The sequence below is a fragment of the Diadema antillarum genome, unplaced genomic scaffold (genome assembly GCF_040938485.1).
Source record: "Diadema antillarum isolate AM-2024a unplaced genomic scaffold, OU_Dant_1.0 seq00000418_RagTag, whole genome shotgun sequence".
Classification (NCBI taxonomy): domain Eukaryota; kingdom Metazoa; phylum Echinodermata; class Echinoidea; order Diadematoida; family Diadematidae; genus Diadema; species Diadema antillarum.
In genome coordinates this window covers 256373-280653 of record NW_027271403.1, presented here as the reverse complement: position 1 = coordinate 280653, position 24281 = coordinate 256373, and the positions used below count along the sequence as shown (strand labels likewise).

Here is a 24281-nt window from a genome sequence, read left to right as displayed (position 1 = left end):
CAGTCCTTGTCAGTGTGGAATGTGAAGAATGCTGGTCTAGACAGAAGGTCAATGAATAAGTGAGCTGAGATTTGGAAGGGGGGCTGTTCTTGCACTGTTCTCTCTGTATGGGTAGTGAGCAAGAAGAAATGGGTAGTGATCAAAACTGGAGTCCCTCCTGTTTCATTACCCTCCCTAAGCTGGCTACTTGTACTCCCTTGCCCTGTGTGACTAGTCTCGTGTGTGTGTTTTGCTGCTGTAATCTCCGTTCTTTTTTGTGTTACTGCATTTTCATTCTTTTGAATCACTGTACAGTTTTGCTCCTTCACGTCAATTAACCTCATATTTCAACAAGGAAAACAGTAATAATAATCACCGATCTGTGTGCAGTGAGCAAATAGGAACAGTAAGGACGGTGCCTGTTGGTAGTGAGTGCAAGAATAGAAGGCACGATTGTCAACCCAAGTGGTAGTTGATTCCAAAGAGGGAAACAACTACACACCGCAGAATTAGCGGACCTGCCAGTGCACATTAATTTTGATGCGGATCTATTCATGGCAGAAGCCATCGGCTGATGCATGCTGCTTGTCCAACGTGTGTGTTAAAAGTGCCGTGAAGGTGGTTTGAATAGACTGGTACAGTATAACAGCAGAAACCATCTGTTGCAATTCAGGGTATATCATTCAGGCATGCAGGGAAAGACTGGTGGACTGGCCTAATGGACAGGCTATGATGGTGAGTGAAGGCATGGTCAAGTGATGACATTTGTTTTGATGACTTGTTTATGTGCACTGCTATCATCACTCCTAATAGCTCCAAGGCTGTACACTCCATTACAGTGCTATATATGATAGCTGATGCTATGTATAAGTAGGCCTACATTATAGCTGATTGCAACAAAACAGGCTGATGGATTGCGGTGCAGCATTTGTAAAAGACTTGTAATGCAGCAAATGAAATACATGTGTTGTTTTGTCTAACCTGGTGCTTCCTGTCCTCTTTCAGGTTATGATTTGACTGAACACTAGAACAGCAAAGAGTTGACCAAACCAAGGACTCAAAGGAGGTACATGTACATTTGTGCTTGTACCTCTTTGACCAAGCAATCATTCGATAGTCAGTGTTATGTACAGTCCTAGAGCTCTTGGGCATGTTGTGTACATCAAGACCTCTAAAATGCCAAATTTGATTTTTTTTAAAGTGTCTTATTTGTGAAAACCATAACAATACTTGTAGTACCATGGCTATATATATCCACATTTCATGACATAAAATTTCACTGTGCTACTTCTGCGTATGGGTAAAGATATACGCATAAGCATTCAAGAAATGTGGGTGTCTGTCTTCAGCTATTGGTGTAGAGTAGTGCTTTTATACAAAGTTCTGCATTTACCAAATGTGATCAGGTGACCTGGCTGAATGGAAAATGCCGTAGCATGTCAAGTTTATTTGGAATTTCAAAATTGTTGGTTTAGTTTCCTGATTGCAGAAGAAGTTTATATATCAATAAAGTTTAGAAATGTCAAATTGAAGAGATTTTACTTTAGTTGCTTCACCAACCCCCCCCCCCAAAAAAAAAAAAAAACAACAACAACAGTATAATTAACTTCTGACCTCAGAAGAAAAAAGGAATGTGATATAACCGCTTACCTATAGGAAAACTTTTGTATGTGAAAAATATGGAAATTCTTAGAATATGTAGGGCCTACTGGTATGGATATATGGATAGATGGATAGATAAATACATGTACTGCTGCCAGAGAGATGGCTTAGGAAACAAAATTGTGCCAATAGAACAGAGCTGTCAATTGCAAGGAGGCAACTTTCCTTTGGCCAGCATCGACATTCTCTGTACTTGTCAAGTAACAGGCATGTAAATTAGCACAACACTGTCACTGGTAATAGTCTTCTGCATCACTGGTCATGTTTTATAGTCCAGTTGATAACTGTTTATGCCATATATTTCGCTGGGTTTTTATTTTCGTGAATTTCACGAGTTGGTTGCTATTCACATTATGTGAAAATATTAATTCTGATCTGCAATTCTGCAACGCAATGCATAACATAAATTTTCCCATCCATTGCTGTACTCCCCAATCACAAATTAAACCAAATGCAAAATTGTTGGTAAGTCCCGATTTGCAAAAAATTAGACTCGCTAAATATTTGGCACGTACTGTAAAAACAAGGAATGTTCGCGTGCATTTTGATTTTGCGAATTTCGCGAGCGGCAACATTTGCGAAATTCAAATGCACGCGAAAGTTCTTGCCTACACAATATGCATTGGATGCCAGTGGCAAGTAGCAAAAATTTCATGCTGCGAGAAAGGCCGTCAGCTCCGATTCGCGAAATTTTCATGCCGTGAATATATCATGTTTTGCAGTAATGATACAGAATCGAATAGGAGTATTATTTTCCTTCTATCTGTAATTCAGAGGATCATATTGTTTTGTGTACTGTATCATTGCGCTCAAGACTGAACTTACAATGCTGCTTAAGACTGAACCTATAATAATGCTTTTATTGTTATAAAAATGCAGATAAATCATTTACATTGTATTCATTGTTGAACCAACTCTATTTTTGCTTGAAAAGTATGTGATAACATTTAAGTACTGTGTACGGCATATATTTCGCGAGTCTAAATTTTCACAAATTATCAGGACTTCCAGATGATTTTGTGAGTGGTTTAATTCGCGATCGTGGAGTCCTGTACTAAACGGAGAAGTGTACACACATACGTCACATTCACATGGGGATCAGAGTCAATATTTTTTGCGTGTCTTTAATTTCGCGAATAGCACCTGACTCGCAAAATTCGCGAAAATAAAAACCTCGCGAAATATTGGCCGTATAGGCCTACAGTACAACATGTTCTGCTGACAGAGAGTAGCAGAAGGGTGTGTGATACATGGTGTACATTGTACTGCGACACAAGTGTAGGGGTGCGCACTGGTGCTGGGATTGAGGTGTTTTGTTTCTGTTAGATACTGTGAACATGGCTCCATTGCTTATCTCTATCCAGGCAACTGCAAGACCAGTAAGGTCAAGGTTAAAGGTTGCAGACAATATCCCAAGGGGAAGTGAAAGGATGACTTCATATCTGATTGAATGCTCCTCCTTCAGATGTGCAAAATTCCTCAACTATACAGTCAGATATATATCCTTGGCATTAGAGTTGGCGTATCTTGCGTGTGACTGATAATGTGTCGTGTGAATTGAAACAAGTCTGTTTATCAGTCACAGTGAAACACAATGAAACAGTATTTCACTGGCTTTTGCTGGCATGAAAATAACTACAGGTGCTGATTTGAGACAATCATTGTACAGGGCCTCTGTAAGTGCATGTGTAAGCCCACAACAGGCTTGTTTCACATTACTGATTTTCGAGGGAAAAAAAAAGTGTTTGTGAAGAATCAATGACATGTATGGTTGTGATTAATTGCTCATTGTCTTTTGGGGAAAAAAATGTGTAGTGCTAGTAAATGTTGACTGTCATGGACCCCGTTTACAGTGCGGGGCTGGGCCGAGCCCCGCAATTCTGCCCGTTTACAGTGCTTTTAATTCAAACCTTTCTGTATTTTGTCGTAGTTGCGCTCTGCTTGTAAATAAATGCAATTTGTTAGAGTCTGGTTTCCAGACCCTTTGCCAACTGGATTCGGTGGCAACGAAGTCGCCATTCGGCAAAGGCCTTTGCCAAAGGAAAAATCCTTTGCAGGACAAAACCATCTTAAGTTATACTAGTTTTCAACGTTGAGAGGGTTAATATCCTGAATAGCAAAATAGTACGGGCAGAGGGTCTGGAAGCCAGACTAAATTTGGTACCGCATTTGGCCCAGTTTGCGTTAACACTGAGAAAAGGCCGGGCTCGGCCGCGACTCAGCCGCGACTCGGCCGTGGCCGAGACCACCTCCAGAGTGTGGCTAAATGCGCGCCAATTTTGGCCCCGCATTTGGCCTTTTGCGCGTTTACACTGAAATGAAGGCCAGGCTCGGCCACGGCCGAGCCCGGCATATTCGCTCACTGTAAATGGAGTCTAAGTCCTTGCATTGATTCTGGTGACAAATTCATGTTTGGAGAGACTCTACATGTACATTGTATCTATACTTTACTCTAAATGATTGATTGTGCCATTGATAGATGATATACATGTACTATGGATTTTGATGGGCCAGCCATGAGTAATTGAAAATGCCAATATTTGCTGAAGATAATGTTTAAGTGCTGCTATGTTTTTGACATTACTGTGTATGTTTTTAGCTTTTGCCTTTAGCGTACTCCTACCACATCATGGTGTTCAATGCACTTTGCAACATACATGAAGTTTGGTCAAATGCAGCAAAACAGAAATGTACATTGTACTGTATATGCAGCAGTGCATTATTACATGGGCAATTTCTCCTTTTTATGCCTCCGCCACGTAGTGGTGCCGGAGGCATTATGTTTTCGGGTTGTCCGTCCGTCCGTCCGTCCGTCCGTACGTCCGTACGTACGTCCGTCCGCTTTCGTTTACGCGATAACTTGAGTAATATTTACTGGAATTTTACCAAACTTGGTCCAAGTATGAAGTATGATGGGGCAATGATTTGATTAGATTTTAGGTGAAATCGGCAAAAGGTCAAAGGTCAAAGGTCAAGGTCAAATCATGAAATTTATCCGTTTACGCATTAACTCAAGACTGTATGGAGCAAATTTCACCAAACTTTGTTGGAGGATGATGTATGATGGGACAATTACTTGATTAGTTTTTCAGTGAAATCGGACAGAGGTCAAAGGTCAAAGATCAAGGTCAAATCCTAAAATTTATCTGTTTATGTGATAACTCAAAACTGGATGAAGCAGCTTTCACCAAACTTGGTCCAAGGATGATGTATGATGGGACAATTAGTTGAGTAGATTTTAGTGACATTGACAAGAGGTCAAAGGTCAAAAGGTCAAGGTCAAATGCTAAAAATGTTGCTATTTCCCCCATATCTATGCAATGCCCGCAGTTATTTTCCTGAAACTTCGTGTAGACATGTACTACTGCATAAAGATTCTCCAGAGAGAGTTTCATGTCATAAGGTCAAAGGTCAAAAGGTCAAAGGTTAGGTGAAAATGTTGCAATAGCACATTTCTCACAAATGGTTCAATGTATCTTCATGGAACTTGGTACATATGCATGTACTGACTGGCAGGGATTATCTAGGGAATTTAGGGGTCATGGGTCAATAGTCAGGGGTCAAAGGTCAAGGTTAACTCCTCAAAATGTTACTATTTCCCTCATATATGCAATAATTGCATTATTAGTTTTAAAATTTAATATATGTACATGTATTACTTAATGGAGATTCTCTTGGAAGTTTCCAGCCAGAAGGTCAAAGGTCAAAGGTTAAGGGTCACAGGTTAGGTTTAAATGAAAAAAAAGATATATTTTGTACTGTAATTACACTCTTTCTTCATACCTTGAAAATTATACTCAATGCATAAACTTATAATAAGGTCGGTCAGAAGTCAAGTAAAAATTTTCAATTCCCCAAATATGTGTACCTGTACTCTTAAATAGACAATTATAGCAAACCCAGTTCGTGGAAAGTGAACATTCAAGATATTTCTGATAAACCTGTTATTTCGATATTTTGCCAGTTATGTGAAACTGTCATCACACATTGTGAAGACATTGTACTATACACCTATTGGGAGAATCATGCATTATGGTGGAGGCATCAGTCGCCGTAGCGACATTTCTAGTTTTTCTTCTGATTCCACAGAATACCAGTGGTCCTTGGTTTGCATAATTTTACATTATAACTGGCCAATCCAGAATTAGAAGACGGCCCACATACACAGAGATGTAAATTATTCTAATAATGCTGTTAGTTTGTGATTGGAAATTGATTTTTTTGCATGATTGATACTGTGGCATCTTGTCAATTGATTCTACAGTTTTTCTACAAGAATTCAATATCAACTAGGAAAAAAATATTGCCTGTGGCGAGACATTGTATGCATTTTCCATAAATGCTTTGGTTTCATTATTCATGGTTATATGCCATGTACATATAATATGCTTACAAATGAAATTGACTACCCACTGATGATGCTATACAGCTGTGTACAGTTGTGTTAAAGATTTTTGGGTATGTTTGCTGCTAGTATGTTAGTATTCATACATTATATGATAAGATCACCAAATTGCTTGCATCTGGAGTATTTACTAAGATAAATTTTCCCATAATAAGCAATGCACATGTGCAGTGTAAATGTTCAGTAATCATCCCTGACTCCATGCTATAATAACTTTTATGAACCAAAAGTCTACTTTAGGTTGTCTCATTGGCCTTGTTGCAATAGAAGAATATTTCTCTATGGCTGTACTATGATAATACAACAGTATACTTTGCCTTAAAAGTTTCAGGTTAAAGCTGTGGGCAGAGGTGACACCAAAATAGTACTATCCACTGAGGGGCGTAGCCTGAAGTGAATAGTACTAATGGAGACACTGAATAGTGGGCCTCATCTTTCACTGAGTGTAAAATCTTGTTCCGTTGCACAAGTAAAGACCATACATTTTTTGTTTTACACAACACCTCGGACATCAAAAGATGTGGTCCACACGGATTCTTAAATTTAGTACAGAAATGGCAACCATTTTTTCATGAAAGGCAAATGAGAAACACAGTCTCAGTCAATCAGTCAAGTACACGAGACTGATAGCTGGAAATTAGTTGTTTACAGTAAAATGATTGACAGAATGCACACTTTGTAACTGGCAAAGGTCTGTTTATAGTGACATCAGAGCCGTGCAGTGGAACAAAATCTATGAGTTGAGCAAGAGTTTTAACAAGGGAATCAGTGGAAATTGGTGACATTAGCCTTGCATTACTGTAAAACCAGAAATACTCGCGCAAAGAAATTTTTCATGAATTGGAGCCGACAACCTTTTTCGCGACATAAAATTTTTGTGAACTGCTATTGGTATTCAATGCTATTGGTTTTCAATGCATAGTGTAGACAAGAACTTTCGCATGCATATTAATGTCGTAAATTCACAAAACAAAATTGCACGGCTGACAACAACAGCGTGCAATGGTACTTCTGACTGCATGTCACGTGATGCGCTACATTCTTTTTAGGTGTTGTATAACAGTGATTGTACGGAGCAGCACAGGATGACATCACAAATGCTGCAAATGCCCCTGTGACCCATTTCACAAATAGTGTACTTTATAAGCTGTTATTTTCGCAAGGGTTTAATTTCTGCGAATTTCGCGAATCACAGTTGGACGGTGAATTTAACAACACGCGAAAATGTCGCCATATGCTAGGGTAAGACTGCATTTATAATTGCGTTGATGTCAATTTGCGAAAACAACATCTCGCGAAAATGTCTGTCACCTCCTCATTCGCGAAAATATCTGTACATGAAAATAACAGCTTATACAGTATTATTTGGAGAATGTCATCTCAAAAAGTGACATCATTTTCCAAACAATTTACCTTGGAGTATCAAACATACCAATATCCTGAAGTAGTACTGTAGGCCTACACCTAATCAGGTGAAGCCCTTTCAGTCATTCACTATAGGATGATTTTTGATGCAAATTATGATAAAAACTATTTAGGCCTATGCATTTGTTGAAAGCGATAAAGATGATACAAGTCTGCATGTACTCATAGTGTTCAAGAAGATCTATGCATAGCATTTGTCAAGTTATTATACCCATTCAGGGCAAATTGAGGCGATTTCTTCTTTCAAAATACTAGTCCGTGAATGATAGAATATAGGCCTAGACCACTCAGGGGTTGTCTCATAACTAGGCACTGGTGGAGTAAGTTTTCTATTCCCTGTGCCATGGTTCTACAATGTACTGTATACCATGACCTTTTCACCATGTAGAAATAGATATTACACAGCTTGACATCTGGGTTCAAGCATGCCTGCACCCCTGCCGTTCAATGAGGACAAATCATAACAGGGTTACTCTTTAATGCCTGTGCTACATGTATTCTTATTCATTATCTTATTCAGCATTGCTTTTGGTAAGCACTGTTTAGTTACCATGTATGCCAAGGAATCTTGCATGTACTGTAAAGGGAGTTCCAATCAAAAGAAATCACATTTACTCAAAATCAGTTTATTCCAACATTTGTATTCTCCCCAAATCAGGAAATGTTTCTCCTTTCAGGATAACCTAACCAAAAGACAAAGTACATTTTGTAAGATTAGTGTTGACAGTTTATTTCAGATGCAAAGGATGCTGCAGTTCTCCGAGAAGGATATGTACAACTGGTACTTTAATTAGGTTGCTCCTAATTTTCATTAGCACCCCATTGACCAATGCAAGTAGATAGCTTATAAACAGACAGGTCTCTCTTTATGCCTCCCTTCAGAGTCCCATCTTAAATCTAAAGTTTTGAGGATTAGATGCTGTGAAAAGTGACAAGTGTATGACTGCTGGTTTGTGGTACATTTGCACGCACTACATTTACATCCACTTCTCACATAAGTATTCTCTTCTTTGACAAGTGCCCGATTGTTACTGCATATCTGAGGCTTTATCAAGCAACACAAGTAAACACCTGTCCTTTGACTCTGTGCCCTCCATGGCAGGGTGTGCAGTGAGAAAGCTTTGTTATGGAAATTTCATGTGGTTTTGTTCCCAAAGTATTTGGTGTGTGGGATTTTTCGCAACCAGAGAGGAAGACAAGACGTTGAAGTTTTTCTGCCTTTGTTTCGTTTTTGTTTTTTTCTTTCATGACAGTACACCAACCTAAAGTATGCCTTCACCTTTGATACCATTCAAATATCTTCAGTGCTGTGATCCCATTGCTGTGAGCTCGCTGTTATACAATGTATTTTGTGTTGCAAGAGCTTTACCTATTAGATACACAAGTATTGCCTATGCTCGGGCTGGAGTGTTGTTGCTTTTATTGGTGCTTCCATTTCTTTTCAAGTTCTTATGATTATGTCCTGACATAAGTCATTCTTGTGCAATAGCTGGGTAATGATGGAGGGGTTACAGATAGGGCTTAGTCATTCAGAAGTAATCTGGGAAAACTTATAAACTTTGTCTTCCATTTTAGAGTCAGTCATAGAAAATGAGGCATCTCATAGTGTTCATACAATGTAAAGTTTAGAAAAGAAATTTGTTGTGAGGTCATAGATTTTACCATCAAATGACTGACACAATTTTGTGCTATTCTGTAAAAATAGTTGTAGACTTGTACTAGTCTGTTGTGCATGTACATCCATATTCGTATTTGTTGCAGCAATTACTGATTTATACAAGTTGGTATGAGACCAGAATCTGTATTGGGATATATTGTTTGTAGAAGAGGGAAAGGAGGCATTTCTGTGTAGCTGCATCCACATTGATGCCCTTGCTGTGTACGTGATGCCCAATATTTTCTTATGATTTCTTAAAACATGAGTTTTTCTTGTTCATGTGATCAAAACATACTATGTAGGCCCTATAGGAATTAGTGTATTCTAGCAACTATGACCGGGCTGTCAACTCTCATGCAATTAGCGTGAGACTGAATGCAATTCACCAAAATTTAACTGTCTCACTCTGATGACAGAATTTTCATGATGAATCTCCAAAACAGAAAGTAAAAAAAAAATGTTCCCCAAGTCCCTGATAATCTGAACATTCAGTATGCCCAAGCCTAAACTTTCTCAAGATTTTCCCACAGGCACACACTCTTAATGCATGTTTTGAAATCTTTACTGAAGTACGCACCAGAGTGCATTGTCAAAGCTCCCCCCAATAGAAAGGGGAGTGTCACTCCCCTTCCACACCATCCCCCCCCCCCTTCAATCACCACCACCATCATTAGTTACGTTCAGATGACAAGCCTTAACCTTGAGGTTAGGAAACCTTGAGGTTAAGCTTGTAGTTAGGGACCATGGAGATGCACTGGTAGTTAACTAATCTCGTTAGCTCGATGTTAAGAGCACCGAGAAATCTTATGGTTAGCACTCTAACCACGAGCCGCGGGGGGGTCCCCACTCGTAGTTAAGCACCATGTGGACGCAAAAATCAACGCACTCAATGGGGCAGGAATTTAACCTCGAGGTTTCGTAACCTCGAGGTTAAGATTCGATGTGTGGATGCATGTCGAAGTTAGGGAGCAAGAGCTTAACCTCGAGGTTTCCTAACCTTCACTCTTGAGGTTAGGGCTTGTCGTCTGAACGTAACTATTGCTTCGATCCCTCAGGTTTGGTTGCTCCTCCCTCGCAGTCTCACTCCAAACTCTTACTTGAGGCTGGCAGCCCTGCTATAACATAAATCAGTTTGAGTAACTAGTGCATTTTGATTAATGTCTAATTAATAGATATTTTCATCTGCAGACCTATAGCAACAAACTACCCAAAATGACTGTGCATACTTTGGTACTCAATGCGTTTTAAGACTTCAGAAGTTCAGATTCATGTGCTAGGTCTACGTGCATTAAATTTCACTTCAAGCTGGTATATCACTGAGCGGCGAACGTTTGCGAACGTAGCGAATTTGAGATTCTCCCACTTTTCTAATGAATGTTTGTGAAAAATCAAGTTCGTTTCTGCCATTAGCGACAGTTAGTGACTTTTAGCGATGTTTAGTGACAATTAGCAACACTTGAGCGAAAGTGTTTGCAAAACACAGGTGGCGACTATTAGCGACTGTTAGTTAATGTCAGCAACAGTTTTGCAAATGTTAGTGACAGTTTTGCAAATATTAGCAACTGTTTGCAGGGCTCGACACTAACTTTTATTTTTGGTGGCCCGATCGGGCCACCAAAATCATAAATTTTTATTTTTTGGTGGCCCGAAAGTAAAATCTGGTGGCCCGAAAAAAAAATCAAGAAAAATATAAGAAATACTAAATCGGTCCTACTGAACATAGAAAATGAAATATTAAGTATTACTGAAGTGATACATGTACCCATGTCTAAAATAAATGAAGAGAAAATTTAATCATCTTACTGTTATTCTGAGTTCTAAGATTTAGCAAATAGGCTTATTAGTAGACCAGCCAAACCTCAAAAAAGGCTCTAGATAAGGATTCGACGGCATTTTTTGTTAATGCTCCATTCTCATACTGAAAGTCTTGCAAAAATACTAAGGAATAGCGTACGGCCGGATGTCACGCGCGTTTTTGCCGAAAAATGTCATTTTTAGCACAAAATTCAGAAGCATGTCAAAAATCACGATTTTTATTTTTTGCTTGCATTCAATTGATATTTGAAAGATCATGAGTTTCAATTGTCCCTTTTAATGAAATTGCAATTTAAATGTGTTTCCTTAGCATTTTAAAAAGTCATTTTGTACAGCCATATATGGGGCTCTCAAATGTTTGGGTGTTGTTTTCTGGAAATAATATTCACAGATTACTTAACGTTCTGCAAAGTTTGCTTTTCCAAGCTAATTAGATGATCTTCCAAAAGTACTTTAATGTTTTATAAAACTACAAGTGCTTCTTTAATTGAATGTGTCAATATTATTTCTAGTTTTCTTGAAGAAATCTTTACTTTTAATCAAAACTCTGAACTTGCAGGAACTCAGAAAATGCATTTTCCGAGCATTTTCCAGTAGCCCCGCGCAGCTTGTGTGCGCGCGAATACTTAATACGTGTGCGTACGTCTACCACGCACTACCCCTACGATCTAGCTACATACAGGTAAAATCTCTCGCGCGAGAGCTGCATGTTTCGGTCGTTGAGTTGGAAACGTGGTGACTGCATGGAAAAGGGACCATTTCCTTCGAATGTAAGTAACTTAGTAAATAAATACATAGTTCCTTATTGCACTGCATAACGGAACTTAAAAAGTCTGTTTTGATCTATTAGTTAGATATACAACTTTGATCTGAGACTTGGTTAATATCAAGGTTCAAGCGCTAGTACTACGTTAGGCCGATGTCTTTAATTACTGTATTTTGCACCGATCCCGTGGGCGCGGGCATGCCTACCAACCCCCGGGCCGCCACCCGACCGTGCCGGCAGTGTTTGTTAGTGGAACAGCGATTATTCCGTAAAGCACGTCTTGACACGGTGCGAAAAGAGGCCTAACAAACATTAGGTCTACGTCTAGATTTAGGTGTCTTGTTAGTTCGATCTAGGTTTGTAATTTATGGCCTCATCACATGCAGTTGGACTGAATCCTCGTCTACTGTTAGGTCTAATCTATTTAACGGTAATACACTCTCTCTAACTGTTAATAGTTGCGATAATACTAACGTTAGTGTTAGACATTCTAGCTAGTAGGGGTATTGTTACTCTAACGACGAATGTTAGTGTTAGTGCTAGAATGTACGGCTACGCCTGTTATTATGCCAAAACAATTCAATCGGGCTAGGCCCTATGACACTAGTAGTATAATCACAATGAACTTAACACCTAACGTTAGCACATTAGCAGTTGTATAACGTGGACAGTACAGGTCCACTACTACTAACGTTACTGCGCTGGTTAGATGTATTTCTATTTGTAGGGCTAGAGCCAGGTCCAGGGCAAGGGGCTGTAGACTATACAGAAGATGTAGATGTAGATCTACCAACGTTTAGAGTCTAATAGTAATATACTAGACCTACAATATAAAATCTAGGGCCGGGGTCTGAAGCATAAATAGCTGGCGTCTGGAATTAGGATCTAGGTCTAACCTTAGTCAAGATCTGGGCCACTGATTCTACCTAACGTTAGAGGTTTCTAGTAATCTACTACTCATATCTAGGCAGTTTTGTTGTAAAGACCCAGCTTACTAGGCCTAGCTAGACCTAAGTTTAGGCATCTAGAGGTTCTAAAATCTATGCATAATAATTATACTATATATGTAGGCTAACTTTGATCAAAAAGTTCATGTTAGATCTAACATTAGAAGATCCTAACATTAGCTCTAACGTGAATTATCTAGGCTAATATTAGTCTCTAGAGCAGAGGTCTAAGGTTGATTCCACTCTTTCTGGTATTTGTAGACCTGTGGGTTCAGAAAAAGAGTCTAGGATTTAGGCCTAGGTGTTTTATATAAAAGCGAGTCTACAACCAAGTGATCTTGCCATTCGAATATGCCTGAAAGAGAGAGAGAGAGAGAGAGAGAGAGAGAAAGTGTTCAGTCCTGACTGCCAACCTCTCCTAATCTGTGAATCATTTACATGTACTCTTCTAGTTTACAAATAGATCTAGTCAAAGAGAAACTATTTAGAAATGTCTTTACTCATAAGTACCAAGTTCTTATGTTAATGTCTCAAAGAATAAAGGTTCATTTGAAAAAATGTAAATATTACATTTTTAATGGATCATTTATACCGACTCACTGAAACCTAAATATCTTCTTCTTTTTTAACTTTTTAAAAAGCTAAAAAAAAAAAAATCATCTTAATGAAAGAGATATATTTTTAGTTATAATTGATTTGCATGGGAAACAAAGAAAATTATGTCAATGTCAAGATGCCTTTTCAAAACAATTAAATTTCAAATTGATTTTATTTTTTGTTCACTATTAGCTTATAATGCTCTGCTTTAAAGATGAAAAAAAAATTATTTGGGTCATGTTGATTTCTGTTTTCAGCTAGATGTACCAACAAGTGGACAGACTGAGTCTTGTCTTCAAACTTCACCAAAGAGAGAGACATATGCCTATTCTGACTTGCCAAAATCTCATTGTAAAGACTGAGCTCTTTCTACCTGCAACAAATTGCAGAACAACCAGAAGGTAAGAAATGGTAAATGTCTTAAATAGCGGTCTAATTTGAAATATCTTTTAAATACTAACTTACTAAGTGTTTGATTATCAAATGTATCACTTCAGTGCCCAGTTGAAAATAATGCCAAATCTAAATACATTGAGTATCAAATATTCCTATTCCATTTGAATAAATTGTAACAAGCATGTTATCGCTTTGACAGTTGCATTACAATGCAGTGTACAAATACTTTGCAAACAAAGAGAGGAGAATAATCTTATACACGTGTATCTCCATTTATATAATAAGGGGAGCAAATCTATGATCGGATGTGTATTCTTGTTTTCTTGTAAATTCATTGCATGTTCTATTGTAGAGGATCATATGAAAGAACGGTATTCTATCTACTGAAGATGAGATCATATAAAAATCAAACATAAATGTAATCAAGTAAGATATTATATGTAATGAAATATTTCTCAACCATGTCAATTGGCACAAGTGTTTAATGTGTGCACAAATGAAAATACGTCTGTAGTCACAGATCAATTAACTTTCCATTGTTATTATGTTGCGTTAAGTATGACGTAAGGGTGATATGCTGTGATGTATTGTTCTTTATTTTTATCAAGGTGTCACCAACAAATGGACATGCTGAGTTTGAGATCACATCCACTAGAGTGAGGGGGAGATAGAAAGATGTCTTGACTGCGATGTGAATGCCCTTTCCAGCTCAGAAGTAAGTGTCATCGATTTGAAATTAGGAATATCATCTCATGAATACAAATCGATTTATGCAAGGAAATCATATCCTAATCCACATACAAATGAGAGCATGATACAATCAAATATTTGTGTACAGGAATTACAGGTGTCAAGATGACTTCCATCCTACATAATTCATTTTCAGTAAGATATGGCTTTAGAGCATCAAAGATGATAATAACAATGACATGATTAATGTATTACATGTAAGACAAATTAATGTTGACAGTGACCTGAAGATCCAAAATCTCATACTAAGGGATTCATGAGATCGTGATGATTAATTCTAATTCATGATGAATGTGTTTGTTTATGTTGCAGTATGATTATCCTGTTTCACTCATAAAAATGATAACTTATTTAAGTTTTTGTTAATTGTATTTTCGACCAGAATTAGCACAAAGTGGACAAAATGGACCCTGCAAACCACAGCCAACTACGGACAAGAGAGAGAGAGAGAAAAAAGAAAGAGAGAGATGTCCTGACTACCAACCTCTAATCTGTGCATCCTGCACTCTATTTCGAAAGGAAATGTGGGAGGTAAGCAATAATACATGTACATGTAAAATGTAAACCCCAAATATGTTGGAATATTTTGTCAAGCCTTTGACATCTTGACCAAATTTTTGACTGTCGATCGTTCATTGGGCAGAAAATTAACGCATGTTTTGCTAAATGAATGCAGTACTGCATATGCATGTAGTCAATCACTCCAACAACGAAGATTTACATGAATTAACGCTGATTATTATTTTTTTTTTAGCCTCTGTCAAAGATGGTTGCAGGAGTTTTTATGTTGTTGCAGTCATCATTCACACGCACATCTGTCCTATTCTCATCTTGCAATAACTTAAATTTACTCAGCAGATCATCTTCAACTTTGGTTTTATACAGAAGAGATGATTACCTGCTGAGCCTTGTACAAGTAGCATTTTAGTTATTGTTGTGATTTTGCTGCTGATTGTAAATTACAGGGAAACCCTGATTTTTATTGACTGTAGAGCATTGCTACCATGACATTATATTTACCTTCGGATGGTAAAGTTACCATAACCTCTAAGCAATTTGACTTTGATTAGTTATGAGGGTATTGATGTGAAAGGTCACAGGGACATTATATGCACGAAAGTGATGAATGTATCCAGTTGCAGTATCAGGCAAGCACTACCTTGAAATTCTTCTGAATGGAATAAAAAGCTTAATGGAAAGAATTGGATATTTGGATCATGAAAGTTTCCTACATTTTATATTTCATCGTGTACTCACGGTTAAATTGCTACAATTAGGATCTACTGTATAAAATGATATACTTTACAGTTTCAAAGAAACACTACATATAGAGGAAATCAAGTAACCGTATGTCTTTATTAGCCTATATGTCACTGTGTCTTCACCAAAGATTAAAATGCCCATGTCACTTTCCTCATCAAGTAAAGACAGATACACCATTCTTTCTCTCTCTCTCTCTCTCTCTCTCTCTCTGTCTCTCTCCAGAAACAACCCTGCCAGGCTATCCGGTCCGCATCCAGATTCCGTATGAAGGATGTCATCAGAACCTGAACTTACATGTGGAATGCATCCATGTAAACTTCTCAAATATAATCACAATGTGCTTTCAGAACTATTATAGAAGTTGAATATATAAAAGACATGTGTATATATTAGACATTTCTACTAATCCAGATTAAATGCTTCTTTTCTAATCTTTTTTTTCTTTTTTTTCCCTTAGTGATGAAGTAAAACAAGACCTGATATCAAAATGTGCACAACACTACTTGGCAAAGAGCATTTACAATATGATTTGATGTAGATCTACTTCCAATTTTGATGGCAGCATTAAAGGGATGAGGGATGGCCTACTTTTGGTTGAGATGGGGGCTGATATGGAGATTTTGTAAAATAATGAGAACCCTGTTACGAAATATTAAAGAGTAAACAATACCAAGAGGAATTCCAAATTTATTTGTTAAAAATTGGTTTTGAAAAGGCTGAGATGTACAAAAACAAAGGGGTCCTGATAAAGGTGGCACCCACTTCTAATTATTATCATTCTGTGTCACTTTTAAAAAAAATTTCTCGGCCGTTTCAAAACCAAGAACTTTAATCAAACAAACTTCAAATTACTCTAAGAATTTGATGCTCTTTCATATTTCATAAGTTGTTTTTATTTGCTTGCAAAAAGTTAAAGTCTGAATCTCCATCTCAACCAAAACTATACCATGCCTTTGAGACTCACAGTTACAAGCCGCATACTAGTAGTTCATGGAAATTGATCCTGTTATTTCCTTTGAAGCCCAAACGCCAACATTTTATTCCTGTCAGATTGGAATGTCTTTTGTTTTTGTTTTTATGGGGGGGGGGGGCAGCAAAAGGGAAGTGAACTTTGCCTTTCTTCATCAGATGGAGGAAAATATGTGACATGTTAGTCAGAAAAAAAAAAACTGCACGTTGAAGTGCTTAAAAAGAGAAAATTTCACAAAGTAACAGTTGGTGAATCTGAAGGGAAATAGCATAGAGCATGTTTTTTCTTTTCTAGTTTAAGATATAAAAGAATAGTATGTAGCTTAAAGGAACGAACATAAGTAAAATGTTTCAATCCAAACGCCAAGTACAAGAAGTAGTGAAAAGAAAATGTACTGGTCAAGATGTATGTTTTGCCAGGTTTTCTTTCACATGTGCCATAATTGTCATGATGTTGGTAATACTGTAATATATGTTAGCTATTCAGGGCCCCAGCAATGTATTCTGGTACTTGGAATGAGGGAAAGTATTAGAGGGAAATACCGGTACCATGCATTCTGGAGAGGTGATTTTTTTTTTTCTTCATTGAGAGACGAGTATTCAGTACAGATACCTTATCACACTGGTCTGCAGAACACAAAAATAATATCAGACTAAAAGTAGATTTTTAAAAATTTGGCAGTCACCATTCTAATTTAGTTGTACATTGACGAAAGTTCAATGCAACAGCGTACAGTCATAATTAGCTAGGATATGTAACCACAAATTTTTAAAAAGATAGAGATATTGAAATATTGCTTAAAGAGAACATTTTGTTTTTCTAACTGGTGTAACGTTTGTGATGCTGGACACATTATAGTATATGTCACATTTAAAAAAAAATTGAGGCTGTCAATGCAGTTAATGTAGTCAGCGCAATTTGTATTGTTTTTCAAACTCTTTTGATGTATATCACAGAGATTTGTTCATGAAAGACATTTTCACTGAGGACTCATTCTTTTCTAAAGCTTTTAATCATTTAAGAAGATTGCTTTCAGATGGATTTTTTTGTTTGTTTTTAGATGTCCACAAATGGAGACTGAGGTTCTTTACCTTTCAAAACGAAATACTGTTGAAGAGAAATAATTATATATATTTTGCAGGATTCAAGCATGTTCTTACTGTGTATGGTATTCTAATCAGCATTTTGGTAACCAGCTACATAGATGTCAAGTGCTGCTATTCTAGTAAATGTACGCTAATGGCAAATCATTGCTTTAAAAAAGAGAAATTGCCTCGTTTACTGTTTACTGTATTTCATTCGTGAACGCTGTTTGAGACGGTGGTTGCGGGCGTGTGCACATTGTGTAGTACGTTTTGTTGGTTGACTGGGAATTTAGAGTGTTGGTGATAACTGAAATGATTTTTTTTTTCACAAATTTGTGATAATATAGAAAAAAAATCGAATTGCAAACAAACAAGTTGTTACATGTCTGCTCCAAGGACATAGAACTTGGCCAAGGATTAATATAATCTGCAATATAGACTCGATGATATAACCGACTTAACGATGGGAAGGGGAAATAAAGCTGTTATTGCATTGTACGCATTTCACTTCTACTTCCTTTTCGCTTCTTATTTTCTCTTTGAGGGTGATATTTGCCTTACTTTTTCACACAAATCCGGGATACATAATAACATTTTTATGTCGCCGACTAAGTGTGCGTTCCAAACAACGTTCATGTCAACAATCAACCATCATAAAAGAAACATTTAGTATAAGTCTTCTGCGGGAGAATAAATCAAAATAAAATGCAAACACCTCGCCTTAGAACATTACAAAAGTAAAAGTGATTTCGTGCCTATCCCTTGCAGGGCTCCGTTTTTCAGGGCCTGAGAATGCAAACTATATAGCATTACGAATTCCAAAGCATTCTCGGGGGAAGGGGTGAGTATGCAGGATGGGAGATTTGGTATCGTAATTTTTCCCAGTAACATGTGATTTGTTATCACGGTTTCCATGACAACCATTTCCGAACATAGTAAACAATTTTATATAACTCTTAGGTTTCATTGTTAAACATAGATTAGTTAGATTGACACATTTTTCACACACACACAAAATGTTTCAACACTTTCGTACGTTTTACAATTATGAATATTTGAAATTTTCAGGGAGTGACCTAATGATGATCAGTTGCCATGGTAACAACACTACTGATTTTATTTTATTTTTTTTGGGGGGGTGGGGAGGGGGGGTGGGGAAGAAGCACATTTCAGTCATATCAAGGTGCCACAAAGGGTTTTGCAGTCAGCTATCCAACCTGTCCATTGACTTCGCCAATTATGTAAGATAAATACCTACACGCACTATACCATGTACAATATATATGGGCTTACGCTATACATTCGATTTTTCATTCAAAATGCGCGTCCGGTAAAAATACATCGTCCCATTTAGGATAACATAAAACGAGTTATCTTTCGCCTTATCTTGTAATTTCTTTGCTGCATAAGATATCAGAATATATATTATATTTCGGAATAATAAAAACTTTTGAATAGATTGATTTAGGTAGTTTAAAAAAACTTCTTATATTGGTAGATTTTACAAAGTACAATTTTGAGTAAATCAAGTTTTTATGTTTCATTGCGCCATATATGTGCGTGTAAAAATTCTACATTCAAATGCATATTAGTCAGGTTCTAAACTTGAAATGGAAGATAACACATTTCTAGTTTGAAAGGTACTTATCAACCATTACTTATTTCGGTAAAAAAATAAAATCGTGATTTTTTACATTCTTTCAAATTTTGTGCTAAAAAAGACATTTTTCGGCAAAAACGCGCTTGACATCCGGCCGTACGCTAAACTTGAGTATTTTTGCAAGACTTTCAGCTGGAAAACTTAGCATTAACAAATTTTGCCGTCCAAAGTAAAAAAAATCGTCTTGGCTGGCCTACTATATAGATTATTATAAAAGTTGATGCCTATTTAGGTGGTCGAAACTTACGTTTGAAACGATAGAGTGGGAGCATTTGCAGACATTTGTGAACATCCGACATCTGTTTTGGCATTATAAAGAGCTGGAAGTTACCGTTATTCATTTCTGATTGTAAAAGCAATTATCCAACATTTACTAGTATTTTAACACCGTACGGAGCCGAATGTTCCTATTAATTATTTTTTTTTCAAATGTAAAAGCAAAGAACTGACTTTCATTTTTGCATCTCACGGAGCTAAATGTTATCCTTATTCATTTCTGAACGTGAAAGCAAACATCCCCAATTTATTTTAGCATCTAACTGAGCCGATTGATACCGTTAATCATTTCCAAATGTAAAAGCTATAATCTGTTATTTATTTTAGCATCGTACGGAGCAGAATATTACCGTTATTCATTTTAAAATTAAAAAAGCAAACATCCAACATTTGTTTTATTATCGTACGGAGCCGAATGTTACTGCTGTCCACTTCCGAAAGTGAAATGAATAATTTATCTGACAATTTAGCATTGTACGGAGCCGAATTGTACTGTTTTTCATTTTTGAACGTCAAGGCAGACATCAGGCATTAAATATTTTACCATCAAACGCAGCTGAAAGTTACTGTTATTCTTTTCGAAATGTAATAGCAAATATCCGACATTCATTTTAGCATCGTATGGAGCAGAATATTACTGCTATTCACTTCCGAACGTAAAAGCAATCATCTGACATTTATTTTAGCATCTTCCTTAGCCGAATGTTATTGCTATGTACTTTCGAAAGTAAAAGCAAACATCCGACATTTATTTAATCATCATTCGGGTTTGAATATCATTGTTATTCATTTCCGAACGTCAAAGGGGCAAGGGATCATTCGACATTTATTTTAGCATCTTCCGCAGCTGAGCTGTTATTGCTATTTACTTCAAACCTGAACGTCAACATCCGGTATTTATTTTACTATCTATATGGAGTTGAATATTATTGTTGTTCATTTCCGAACGTCAGAGCAAAATTAATATCCGACATCTATTTTAGCATCTTCCGGAGCTGAATGTTGTTGCTATATACATTCGAACATAAAAGCAAACATGAGACATTATTCTTATCATTCACCTGAACGTGAACATCCGGTATTTATTTTACTATCTATATGGAGTTGAATATCATGTTTATTAATTTCCGAACGTCAAAAGAATTATTCGACACTTACTTTAGCATCTTCTGGAGCTGAATGTTGTTGTTATTTACTTTCCAACGTAAAATCAAACACCCGGCATTTATTTTCTCATCGTACGGAGTTGAATATTATTAGTATTCATTTCCGAACGTCAAAGCTAACATTCCACATTTATTTCAGCATCTTCTGGAGCCGAATGTTATCCTTATTCATTTCCGAACGCAAAACCAAACATCCGACACTTCTTTTAGTATCATACGGAGCCGAATATTACCGTTATTCATTTCCAAAATAAAAAGCAAACATCCGGCATTTATTTTCTCATCGTACGGAGTTGAATGTTATTAGTATTCATTTCCGAACGTCAAAGCTAACATTCCACATTTATTTCATCATCTTCTGGAGCCGAATGTTATCCTTATTCATTTCCGAACGCAAAATCAAACATCCGACACTTATTTTAGTATCACATGGAGTCGAATATTACCGTTATTCATTTCCAAAATAAAAAGCAAACATCTGACATTAAATTTTAGTATCTTACGGAGCCGATTGTTACCGCTGTCCATCTACAAAAGTAAAGGCAATTATCCGACTTTTTGGTGGCCCGATTGGGCCACCAAAATCTTCATTTCTGAAATTTTGGTGGCCCGACGCGCGTTTTTGGTGGCCCCGGGCCACCGGGCCACCGTTAGTGTCGAGCCCTGGTTTGCAAGTCCCTTGCGACAATTTGCGAATGTTTTGGGACCTGGAAAAGTACCAGGCGATTATGTATAGTCAGACCTATAAAACGAACGTACAACCTTCCGCTGCATTCAGATATCTTGTGACCACCGTTCAAGATGGATTTTCAGAATATTGAAATGAATATCTGCCAAGAAGAGGCTAAACGTGCTGCTATCCTTGAAGAGCTGCTTTGCCTGGCTGCTGCTACAGCTATCGTGCAGCTTAAGGGAAAGAAGATGAAGAAAAACAAGAAAAGAAAGACTGTTTGGTCAGAGAGTGATTGTTGCAGAAAACAGACTTTGGTCAATATGAAAAGTTTTTGCAGCAATATTTATACCCCCGCCAAACGAAGTTTGAAGGGGGTATATAGGAATCATTACATGATGGAACTGTCAAGAGCTTCAAGAATTTTCTTAGAATGAAACCTTGCCTGTTTCAGGAGCTTTTATATAGGAACCATATGGTTACTTGTTCGCTAGCAGTGGCGAATCAAGTGAAAATGTTAGCGACACCATATTACGACCTTTTGCGAATTCTTACGAGTCTTTGCGAATTCTTTGCAAATGTTTGCAACTGTTCGTGAAAATACAAATTCGCAAAGAAATTTTGAACATGTTCAAAATTTCTTTGCGAAAAGAAAAACTGCTTGCGACAATGAAAACCGTTTGCGAACTTTCTTGCAACTGTTAACGAACCTTTTGCAACCCTTTACGAACCCTGGCAAAATCCCAAATTCGCTACGTTCGCAAACGTTCGCTGCTCAGTGAGATACCAGCTTTATCGTGCAAGTGTCAGACAAAGTATTTTGACACATAGTGTCAGACAAGTATTTTGGTTGTCAAGAAGAAACGTTTGCTACACTGTATAAAGGTACCCATGAGATATGATTGTATGCTAGTAGACCGAGACCATGCAGTCATAATCTTGCAAACAATTTCAGAAGTTCAGATTCATGTGCTAGGCCTACATGCATTGGATTTCACTTTATCGCGCAAGCGTCAGACAAGTATTTTGGTTGTCAAGAAGAAACCTTTGCTACACTGTGTAAAGGTACCCATAAGATATGATTGTATGCTAGTAGACCGAGGCCATGCAGTCATAATCTTGCAAACAATTTCCCTTTACCACAACTGTTCTTGGTTACTTCATGAATTATTTCTTATGTATTCTGGATGTAAAGTAAAAAAAAAAAAAATAATAAAAAAAAAACTTGTACTGGCATTTGGTTAGATCCATAGCAAAGTCTTATTTGATATTTTGTCATGCCAGGGATTGTGCTTGTAGAGTATCTGGGAATTTAATAGTGTCTCAATTGCTGAAGAACCTACCATGTAAAACATGAAAACTAAAAAAATATTCTGTATAAGCATGCTCTTTCATGGACTGGATTTACTTTCCTTCTTGTTTCTTTTTTTTTTCAGATGCTATGATTTTTGTGCAAACTTGTTCCTCTACCATGTTTGTGTGCTGTCAAAATACCATTCATCATAGTCAAAGAATTCCACTGTGATAGAAGAGATAGGGTTGTTAGTGAGGGATATTACACCAAGGAGACACCATCTGTGTGGAATGGTCTCTTATCCCCTTTGCTATCTCCTCATGACTCTGTGATGATTCAACTTTGACAGGACAACTCCAACTTGGTGCTAGACTTCAAGAGCAACTAGGCTGTCTCCTAGACCCAACGTTTATGTCAGTTTCACAAGTTACACAGTGCCTTCTGAGATACTCTACAGGACTGCGTGAACCATTTTTTTAGCTCACCTGAGCCAAAGGCTCAAGTGAGCTATTGCGATCGCCCTTCGTCCGGCGTCCGTCGTGCGTCGTGCGTCGTGCGTCGTGCGTCGTGCGTCGTCCGTCGTCCGTCGTGCGTCGTGCGTAAACTTTTTACATTTTCATCTTCTTCTTGAAAACCCCAAGACCGATTTTCATCAAACTTGGCAGGTAGCATCCCTAGGGGGTTAGGAACTGAATTTGTTAAAATGGGCACCATGCCCCACCCAGGGGGCCCCCAGGGGGGCCCAAACCCCCCAAAATTAAGGAATCTGTAAAAATCTTCTTCTCTAGAACCAGAAGTGATAGAGCTAAGTTAATACTATGAGTTAGTACATTGATGACTGTAGTTTCAAGTTTGTTCATGGCAGAATCAGGGGTGCCCCCCTTGGGACCCAGGGGAGGGGGGTGGGGAGGGGTTCTAATGGGGCCTATATTGTACATTTTCATCTTCTTCTTAAGAATCCCATGACCCATTTTCACCAAACTTGGCAGCTAGCATCCCTAGGGGGTTAGGAACCCAATTTGTTAAAATGGGCACCATGCCCCACCCAGGGGGCCCCAGGGGGCCCAAACCCCCCAAAATTAAGGAATCTGTAAAAATCTTCTTCTCTAGAACCATAAGTGATAGAGCTAAGTTAATACTATGAGTTAGTACATTGATGACTGTAGTTTCAAGTTTGTTCATGGCAGAATCAGGGGTGCCCCCCTTGGGACCCAGGGGAGGGGGGTGAGGAGGGATCCTAATGGGGCCTAAATTGTACATTTTTATCTTCTTGAGAACCCCATGACCCATTTTCACCAAACTTGGCAGGTAGCATCCCTAAGGGGTTAGGATCTCAATTTGTTAAAATGGGCACCATGCCCCACCCAGGGGGCCCCCGGGGGGCCCACACCCCCAAATTGAAGGAATCTTTTAAAATCTTCTCTAGTATCAGAAGTTATAGAGCTAAGATAATACTATGAGTGAGTACATTAATGACTGTAGTTTCAAGTTTGTTCAT

At 37.7% G+C, this 24281-nt stretch overlaps 1 protein-coding gene and 1 long non-coding RNA gene across 3 annotated transcripts in view; both read left to right on the top strand.

The window, feature by feature from the left end:
• Nucleotides 1-24281, top strand: part of LOC139732390 (protein PALS1-like) — a 162749-nt gene that overhangs the window by 90917 nt on the left and 47551 nt on the right. The gene's annotated exons all lie outside the window — the stretch shown is intronic.
• LOC139732386 (uncharacterized) lies at nt 13506-16690 on the top strand. The gene is made up of 4 exons (XR_011711019.1): nt 13506-13654; nt 14258-14364; nt 14782-14930; nt 15885-16690. It is a non-coding gene; the product is annotated as an uncharacterized lncRNA (long non-coding RNA).